Below are 10,119 nucleotides of genomic sequence, written 5' to 3'. Positions count from 1 at the left end.
CAGAATCAGTGACAACACACACTTGGTTTCAGTTCCTGGGAGGGTTTTCTTTTTTTTCTTTTGTTTTGTTTTTTTTTTTTTTTAGCTTGAAGGTTTTCTTTTAATATTCAGGTTTTTTGTTTGTTTATTTGTTTGTTTATAAATGGATCTACACTGTTAACTGATTGAGACTCCACTGTGATTCACTCGTTTACTTAATCAAAAACTTTTCAGGGATGTCTGTAAATTTCAGTGTTATACGTGATAAAAGTGGTGTTGCTTGATCTAAGGAGGGACCAGAAATAATTTCTACTATTCCAATACTGGAGGAAAAAATTACTGATTTAAACTGTGCTGAAACAAAGAAAGTATTGATTAAAGCCCTACTCCCTGACATTTAACCTTAAAAACTATTTTAAATGTATTTTACTATCCTCGTTTTAAAAGTAGCAAAAAGTAATACCTAAGATCCGAGGGCGGCTATGGCTTCCCAATGTCCTGTCCTACTAAGTAGCTCATCTCAGCCCAGAATTTGCATGTGAATCTGTCTTTGAAGCCTGCATCTTTCTGTTCCATCTCATGAGGGTATTATTTCTGTCCACCTAGGAGGAATACAACCAGGGACATTAGGAAACTGGGGAAAGTAACTCAATTTCCTTGGGCCTCAATTTCCTCTTTTGTTAATATGGCAGGCTAGACCAAGTCAGTAGTTCATAGATTTAAATTTTTTTTTCTGTTGTTGTTGTTTATTTTATTTTATTTTTTTATAGAGCTGGAGATCAAACCCAGGGCCTTGCACATGCAAGACAAATGCTGTACCACTGACCTACAACCCCTGGGTCCCTAAAGGTTAAAAGCACAAAACTTGTGATGTATCAAAAAAAAAAAAAAAGATTGTGTGTGGAGGAGCTGACATATGAGCTGCTGCCTAAGCACAGGTATGGAGAAGTGCCTTCTTCTATTCTATTGTTTCATAAAATAGACAGTATTTATACCCTCCCCAGGATATTATCTCATAACAATGAAGTAGCATTTAAATTGAGTAAATGTTGTTTTTTGAAAAACTCCCCACTTACTTCATGTATTTGGCCTCAGTTTTGATAACTGTCCTCAGGTAACTCCCTTCTGATTCAGCACCCCTAGCACTCAGGACATCAAGATATATATATATATATATATATATATATATATATATATATATATATATATATATATATATATATATATCTGTACTGGGGATTGAATCCAGGGGTGCTTTACAATTGCGCCATATCACCTTTTTATTTTTTATCTTAACACAGGGACTCACTAAATTGCTAAGTCTGGCCTCAAACTTGTGATCCTCTTGCTTCAGTCTCTGAGACAGGATTTATAAATTCTGTCTAGAGGTCTAGATGACCTCTCTCAAAAAGTCTTTCAAAGCTCATGTTCTGTGATACTGTGTAAGTAAAGGTGAGAGCTGCTCTCATTTTCCCTGGTTAAGATGATTGGGACCCTATCCTTTGGTTTTTAGAAAGGAGTTACCCAAAAGTAAGGGATGATATATTCCCCTTGGGTGTGGGGTGTGGAGAGACAGAAATATGTACTTCATTCCTTGATTAAACTAGTTATCACTGGGCTAAATATAGACTGAGTTCTATGTGTAGCATGAAATTATGGTATAGTATCCAGAACAACTGTTTTATTGATGATGATAGTGTTACAGTGATAATACCTTACAATGGGATTTGCACAACTATGAAGTTAGTAGGAGGGTGGGGCAGAAAAATCAATAATTTTTTTTCTACTTACCACAATTTCTTCAAGCATTTCTGCCACAGAGCCTGGTTCACATTTATTCCACATATTCTTCATCCATTTGCCCAGAACCTTAGCTTCATCCTGCCATTTACATCTACACTGAAGACATCATAATTTAACCCCTTGACATACCTCTGAATTAGGCATTTCATTTATTCTATGTTATAAAGGAGAAACTAATTATTAAATGGGATTGGTTATGAAATCCTTCAAGGTATCATGGCAAATAAGCTGTAGAGGTGTTTCAAACCTAGATCCTTCTTATTCAAAAGCTCAACCATACCACAAAGCTTCATATAACAGGTGTGGTAAATATTAGCCATGCAAAATGTATTTTTTATTTGAATTCTTTAAAAAAAAATTAAAATAGTTGAAGAATTTTAGCGATAACCTCAAATGTCCCACAGCACTTAACAAGGAATCAAACAGTTCTCATGAACTGCAGTAACTAGTGCTACTTTTAGTTGTCAGGGTGGACCCAGTAATGCTGCAAAACAAGGAACTCAAAATTTCAGTGCCTTCACCACAAGTTTATTTTTTTTCACTCATGCCCAACCCTGACCAACGAAGGGCTCCATTTTTCTTAGGCATTTAGGGTCCCAGGCTAATAGCAGCTCCATTCCAACATGTATTTCCAACATGTATCCAAACATGATTGTTGAAGCTAGAAAGTGAACATCAGATCCTGGCTCCTAGAGTGCCTTCCAGAAGTGACACATTTCTTCAGTCAAAGCCAAGTCTCATGGACACACTTTAAAGAAATGGGGAAGTGCATCCTCCCGTATGCCTGGAAGGAGGAATGGTGCAAAGATTTGATGAACAGCAGAACCACCTTCTCCACTTCCAAGTAATCATCCCTCTGTTTTCTGTCCTTGTGGTTTTATTTTTTCCAGAATGTAAGATAAATGGAGTCATACAGTCTGCGGCCCCATGTCCAGATTTTTTCACTTAGCAACCCTTTTGAGATTCACCCCTGTGGTTGCCTGTTCCAGTAGTAGTTTATTGCATAGCTGTACTATAATTCTGCAGGGAAAGGGTTGTCTAGTCTACTTTTTTTTTTCCTTTGCATTACTGGGGATTGAATCCAGCGGTGGTGCTATGCCAGAGCTACATCCCTAGTCCTTTTTAATTTTTGAGAGAAGATCTCACTAAATTGTCCAATCTGGCTCCTAACTTGCAATCCTCCTGCGTGAGCAGGCATGCGGAGTTGCTGGAATCATAGGTGTGCACCACCAGGCCTGAATGTCTAGTGTATTTTAAAAGTATTTTCTTCCCAAATGCCTGCTTGAGCTTTGTTACAAGAAATCTTTGCTAAAGATTCCAGTTCAGTTACATGTCATTGCTATATATTTATTCAACAGCAACTAATTATTCGCCTCCTCAGCCTTGGGTTACTAGAGGCGCTGGATTTTTTTATTTTTTCAGACATTCATCCACCCACTTACCTATTCTTTGTTTTAGTGAATGTCTAAGAGGTGCATGCCAGGCACTGAGCATAAGATGTTTTAAAAGGACAGTGTTGATTCCTGTCCACACCCAGTTATGATTCTGAGCACATTCATTCCTTCATGTTTTGGGGAGCAGGTTAAGGAATGAAGGGGAGATGGCAAGGACCCTTAACAGTAAATCCAAGGTGTCCAGGGGCAGTTGCTAAAGAATCAGCATTATAATAACAAATGGATTGATTTTTTGTTTCCTTTTTCTAGAGACAGGAGGCCCTATTGAAGAACCAATATGCATTATTTCTTTAAAGTTTACAAAGTGTTTATGCATTCTTTCTTTAAAGTTTACAAAGTGTTTACAAAGAACTTTCCCTTTTAATTTTCACAACTCTGCTAGGCAACAACTAATATCCCCACTTTACTGACCAGGACACTCAGGCTCAGAAGGCTGGAAAGACTAGTAGGCTTGACTTCATAATTTGGGGAAAACATCGGAGAATGTCTTGTACCAACTGACTGTGCTGAAGGATTTTTTTTTTTAGGTTAAAAAAAATATTTATTTCTGGTCTCTCTCTCTTTGTTGTTGTTATTGTTATAGATAGACACAATAGCTTTATTTTATTTGTTTCTTTTTATGTGGTGCCAGGGATTGAACCCAGTACCTCACACATGCTAGGCAAGCAGTGAGGCACTGGGTTCAATCCCCGGCACCACATAAAAAGAAACAAATAAAATAAAGGCACCACAAGCTACCACTGAGCTACAACCCCAGCCCTTCTCTCTTACTTTCTGATCTGAAGTTTCTGCTCACAGTATCAGAGGCTGCATGATGTCATGATCCAGTTCTTCGAATTAAAAGCTTCCATGGCCATTTCAATGTCTGATACAGGAGGACTCTGACTGAGATGATCTCTGTGTCATATACCTTATCTTTTTGGGTTTTTATTTTTTTGGTAGCAGGGATTGAACTCAGGGTCACTCTACCATTGGGCTATATCCCAAGACCTTTTTATTTTTTGAGACAGGGTCTTGCTAAATTGCCCAGGCTGACCTTGAACTTGTGACCCTCTTGCCTCAGCCTCCAAAATTGCAAAGATTAAAGGTATGTGCCACCAAGCCCAGCACCTTTCCTTTTTTCTTACTTCCCAACCAACTGGCAAATGGATCACAATGCATTGCTGAAGTCCTCCCCCCCCCCCTTTTTTTTTTTGAATCAGGGATTGAACCCAGGGGCTAGTAACCTCTGAGCCACATCCTCAGCAACTTTTTTTTTTTTGAGACAGGGTCTCGCTTCATTGCTTAGGGCCTCACTAAATTGCTGAGACTGGCTTTGAACTTGAGATCCTTTTGCTGCAGCCTCCTGAGCCACTGGGATTATAGGCATGCACTGCCACACCCGGTGCTGAAGTTCTTTGAGTCTAAAAATACTTTGGGCATCTTTACTTGCTGGCAAACCAAATTCTGAGGTGGAGGCTCAGTTAGCTCAGAGGCACAAAAAGGAGAGGGCTTGGGCCTACTGTGTATAGCAGAAGGGCTTCCCATTTTAGGTTCCAAACAATGATCAGGTGCAATATTATTCACAATAACCAAGATATGACAATTACCTAAGTGTCCACTTACAGATGAATAAGGATCTATTCATCTGTAGATGAATAGATCTACATATTCATCTATAATGATCTACACATAAACAATGAATATTATTTGGCACTAAAAAAAGGAGATACTGTCATTTGAGACAACATGGAACTTGGAGGACATTATGTGAAGTAAATAAGCCAGACACAGAAAGATAAATATTGTATGGCTTCATTTATATGTATTAGTGTGTACTATATATATGTACTCATTTCTAGTACAAAATATCAGAGGCTAGATACCAATAAACAAGCTTATTTAGCTCAGTTCTAAAAGCTCAAGGGTGCAGAGACAGCAGTTCTAGGGAGGACCCTGTTGGCTGTACATGTCATGGCAGCATCCAGTATGAAGAAGAGATCACATTGCAAAACAGGATTGACAGGGAAAAGCAGGGAGACTGAGGTCCCCCAGTCCCTTCCAAGGGTACATTCCCAACCGACCCAGGAAACTTCCACTAATCCCTACCTATTAAAGGACCCATCACCTCCTAATATGGCCACACTGAGGACCAAGTCAATGCATGAATCTTTGAAGGATGAACTACATTGAAACCATACCTATGTGGAACCTAAAAAAAAGAAAAAGTAAGTCAAATACATAGAAATAGAGAATAGAATGTTGGGAGAAGAAGTCAATGGAGAGTAGATTAAAGGGTACAATCTTTCAATTGTGTAGGAAGAGTAAATCTAGAGATCTAGTGTACAGCACAGTGCTACAGTGAATAATATTACATTGTATACTGAGAGATTGTTGAAAAGTAGATTTTTAGGTGCTCTTCTACACACACAAAACTATGGGACATGACAGATATGCTAACTTGTTTGACTATAGTAACCATTTTACTTGTATATCAAAACATCATGCTACACGCCTTATAAATTAAAAAATAATTATCAGTGGAGAGAAGGTCTGAATGACGTGATGCTCACAGTGTCTGGCTGAGCTGGGCAGAAACAAGAAGGGGTCAGCACTGGCTTCCTGTTAAGATCTCACTTAGCTGGAGGCCATGAACTGGTGGACTGAGAAAGCTGAGAGGAGCTGGTCAGAATAGGAGGAGGCTGGATTCCGCTGCTGCCAGCCTGAGGTCGCCTGGAGGTCTTCTTTCCAGGTGCTGCTGCCGCAGAAGAAACCGCTGCCCTGGATGCAACTGAAGCCAACACTGCTGATGACCCCTGGAGATCACCTGGTGACACTACCCCACAGCTGCAATTGTAGCTGCCACTGCAGCACTGCTACTGATGATCCACTGCTTGCTACTAACCACCACCACCAATGTTTCTACCACAGCATAGAGGACTGCGTGGGGGGAGTCTCCAGGTTTGGTTGCACATGGCTGCGCCCATTTTGGGACACCATCCAGGGACTGGGTCCTGGGTGCCAGCAGGTTTATCACCACAAAAGCCTCTGTGTGGGGACTCCAGCTGGGACCTGCAGGTCCAGTGTGGGGGTGCCTTCAGGTCTTCCTGCTGAAGCTGTTGGTAGTGCTTGTCTTGCTGCTGCATCCCAGGGTTGCTCTCTGCATGAGTGTTTCCCTGGTGGTCTATCTGCAAGCAGGAGCAGCATTGAGATCTTGGGACTGCAGCATGGCTGATCCTCAGATATCTGAAGCCCAGATCGGTGGGATAGAGACTGACTAGGTTTGTGAGGGCTAATTTGGGTTTGGTGATCCCAAGAGACGTCAGGGATAGGGCTGAGAAACTGTTGTACACTGACAGAGACAGTTCGACTTTCCAGCAAAATTTATTTTATTTTTTGATTCGCTAATCTCTCTACCATATTTGGAACAGGATGTTTTTTATGCATCAGTGTGTGGAGGACAATGATATGTGAATGGTGTTTTGCATTTTTGTTGTATTCTTATGTCTTATTTTTTCTATTTGTTCGTATTCTTCCTCTCTATCTATTTTCTTTCCAACTTTTCTCCAACCAACAGCCAATCTCTGTTGGCTCCTCTTCCACTCTTCCTGTGAATTTTTACTTCTAGCTTCTCTCTTCCTCCCTCTCTAATACTGCATACTATACCTCTGTTATTTCATCCACCATTTGAAATTGTAAATCATTTAAACAAATGTTCTGTTTATACTATAGATAGTTACTGAACTCATCATTTTGGGTTAATGCAAGAAAGCAGTAGATGTCTTGGTGGGAACTATTAGATTTAAGGTTATATATTGTGTATGCTGGGTGCTGTTGATATTGGTCTTACCAGTAAAGGTGAAGTACTGGAAACCATCAGGGACACTGTAGGTCTACAGGGTAGAATTTATCTTGCTTTAGATGGGAAAACACATGAACAACATGAAAAAGCAAGGGAATAAAGATCCCCAAACAAGATGCTTCAACAACAGAAGCCACTGATAACACAGAAGAAGAAATATCCAAGAAGGAGTTCAGATTGTATCTACTTAAACTGAAGTGAAAGACTACTTCAATAAAGAGAGATTGTGGAAAAAAAAAAAAAAAAAAACCAAGCAGAAACCCTTGTAATGAAGGAATCAGTAAACCAAATTATAAATTCAATAGAAAGCATCACCAACAGACTAGACCACTTGGAAGACAGAACCTCAGACAATGAAGACAAAATATATAATCTTGAAAGTAGAGTTGAACATGTGGAGAAGATGGTAAGAAACCATGAACAGAACACCCAAGAATTATGGGATAACATGAAAAGACCAAATTTAAGAGTTGTCAGAATAGATGAAGGAGCAGAGATACAAACCAAAGGAATGCACAATTTTTTCAATGATATAATAGCAGAAAATTTCCCAAACATAAAAAATGGAATGAAAAATCGAATACAAGAGGCTTACAGGACCCCAAATGTACAAAATTACAGCAGACCCACACCGACACATTTTAATGAGAATCTCTAACACAGAGATTAAAGATAAAATCTTAAAGACTGTGAGAGGAAAAAAATCAAATTACATATAGGAGAAAACAAATTTGGATCTCAAATGATTTCTCAACCTAGACTCTCAAAGCTCAGAGGTCCTGGAATAATATATTTAAAGCTCTGAAATAAAATGGATGTCAACCAAGAATTTTATATCCAGCAAAAATAAGTTTCAGATTTGGAGGTGAAATTAAAACATTCCATGATAAACAAAAATTAAAAGAATTCACAACTAGAAAGCTACACTACAGAGCATTCTCAACAGAATATTCTATGAGGAAGAAGTGAAAAAAAAAATGAAAACCAGCAAAGGGAGGATCTATACTACTGGGACATTCAACTAAAAGAGAAACTAAGACAAATCAAAAACCAGAAATAAATCAAAATGACAGGGGATACTAGTCATATCTCAATAATAACCTTGAATGTTAACAACCTAAACTCATCAATCAAAAGACATAGACCGGCAGATTGGATTAAAAAGAGGACCAAACAATATGCTGTCTTCAAGAGACTCACCTCATGAGCAAAGACATCTATAGGCTGAAGGTGAAAGGAAGGGGAAAAACGTATCACTCATATGGATTGCATAAACAAGCAGGGGTTTCCATTCTTATTTCAGAGAAAGTAGACTTCAAACCAAAGTTAATCAGAAGACCCAAAAAAAGGACATTTCATACTTCTTAAGGGAAGTATATATAATCAAGACATAACAATTATAAATATTTATGCCCCAAACAATGGAGCATCTATGTACATCAAACAAACCCTTCTCAATTTCAAGAGTCAAATAGACCACAATACATTAATACTGGGTGACTTTAACACACCTCTCTCACTACTAGACAGAACTTCCAAGAAAAAAACTAAATAAGGAAACTATAGAACAAATAATATAATCAATAATTTAGACTTAACAGCCATATATTGAATATTCCATCCATCAATGAGCAAATATACTTTCTTCTCAGTAGCACATGGCTCCTTCTCTAAAATAGACCATATCTTATGCCACAAAGCAACTCTTAGTAAAAAGAGAGAGAGAGAGAGAGAGAGAGAGAGAGAGAGAGAGAGAGATAATACCCTGCATTCTATCAGACCACAAAGGAATGAAATTAGAAATCAATGATAAAATAAAAAATAGAAGCTACTCTAACAAATAGAGACTGAATAATACACTATTAAATAATGAGTGGATGGTAGAAGAAATCAAGGATGAAATAAAAAATTCTTAGAGGTAAATGAGAACACTGAAACAACATATCAAAATCTCTGGGACACTATGAAGGCAGTACGAAGAGGAAAGTTTATTGCATTGCATTTATTAAAAGAATAAAAAGTCAACAAATAAATGACCTAATACTACATCTCAAAGCCCTAGAAAAAGAAGAACAAATCAATATCAAAAGCAGTAGAAGCAAGAAATAATTAAAATCAGAGCTGAAATCAATGAAAATGAAACAAAAGAAACAATTGAAAAAGTTGACAAAACAAAGTCGGTTTTCTGAAAAAATAAATAAAATAGATAAACCCCTGGCCATACTAACAAAGAGAAAACTCAAATTAATAAAATACAAAGTGAAGAAGGAAATATCACAATGGACGCATCTGAAATACAGAAGATAATTAGAAACTATTTTGAAAATTTATACTCTAATAGAAAATACTCAATAGAAAATATTGAAGACATCAACAAATTTCCAGAGACAAATGATCTACCCAAACTGAATGAGGAGGTCATACATGATTTAAACAGATCAATTTCCAGCAATGAAATATAAAACGCCATCAAAAGCCTACCAACCAAGAAAAGCCCAGGACCAGATGGATTCTCAGCTGAGTTCTACAAGACTTTCAAAGAAGAATTAATACCAATACTCCTCAAAGTATTCCATGAAATAGAAAAGGAAGGAAACCTTCCAAACTAATTCTATGAGGCTAATATCACCCTGTTACCAAAACCAGACAAAGACACCTCAAGGAAAGAAAACTTCAGGCCAATATCCCTGATGAATGTAGATGCAAAAATCCTCAATAAAATCCTGGCAAATCACATACAAAAACATATTAAAAGATAGCATACCACGATCAAGTGGGATTCATCCCAGGGATGCAGGGCTGGTTCAGTATACAGAAATCAATAAATGTAATTCATCATTAAACATTAAAAACAAGAATCATATGATCATCTCAATAGATGCAGAAAAAGTATTTCACCAAATACAGCACACCTTCATGTTCAAAACACTAGAGAAACTAGGGATAGTAGGAGCATACCTCAACATTGTAAAAGCTATATATGCTAAACCCAAGGCCAATATCATTCTAAATGAAGAAAAATTGAAAGCATTCTTGCTAAAA

Source organism: Marmota flaviventris, chromosome 8, assembly GCF_047511675.1.
Source record: "Marmota flaviventris isolate mMarFla1 chromosome 8, mMarFla1.hap1, whole genome shotgun sequence".
Classification (NCBI taxonomy): domain Eukaryota; kingdom Metazoa; phylum Chordata; class Mammalia; order Rodentia; family Sciuridae; genus Marmota; species Marmota flaviventris.
Note: the sequence above shows the minus strand (reverse complement) of the source record.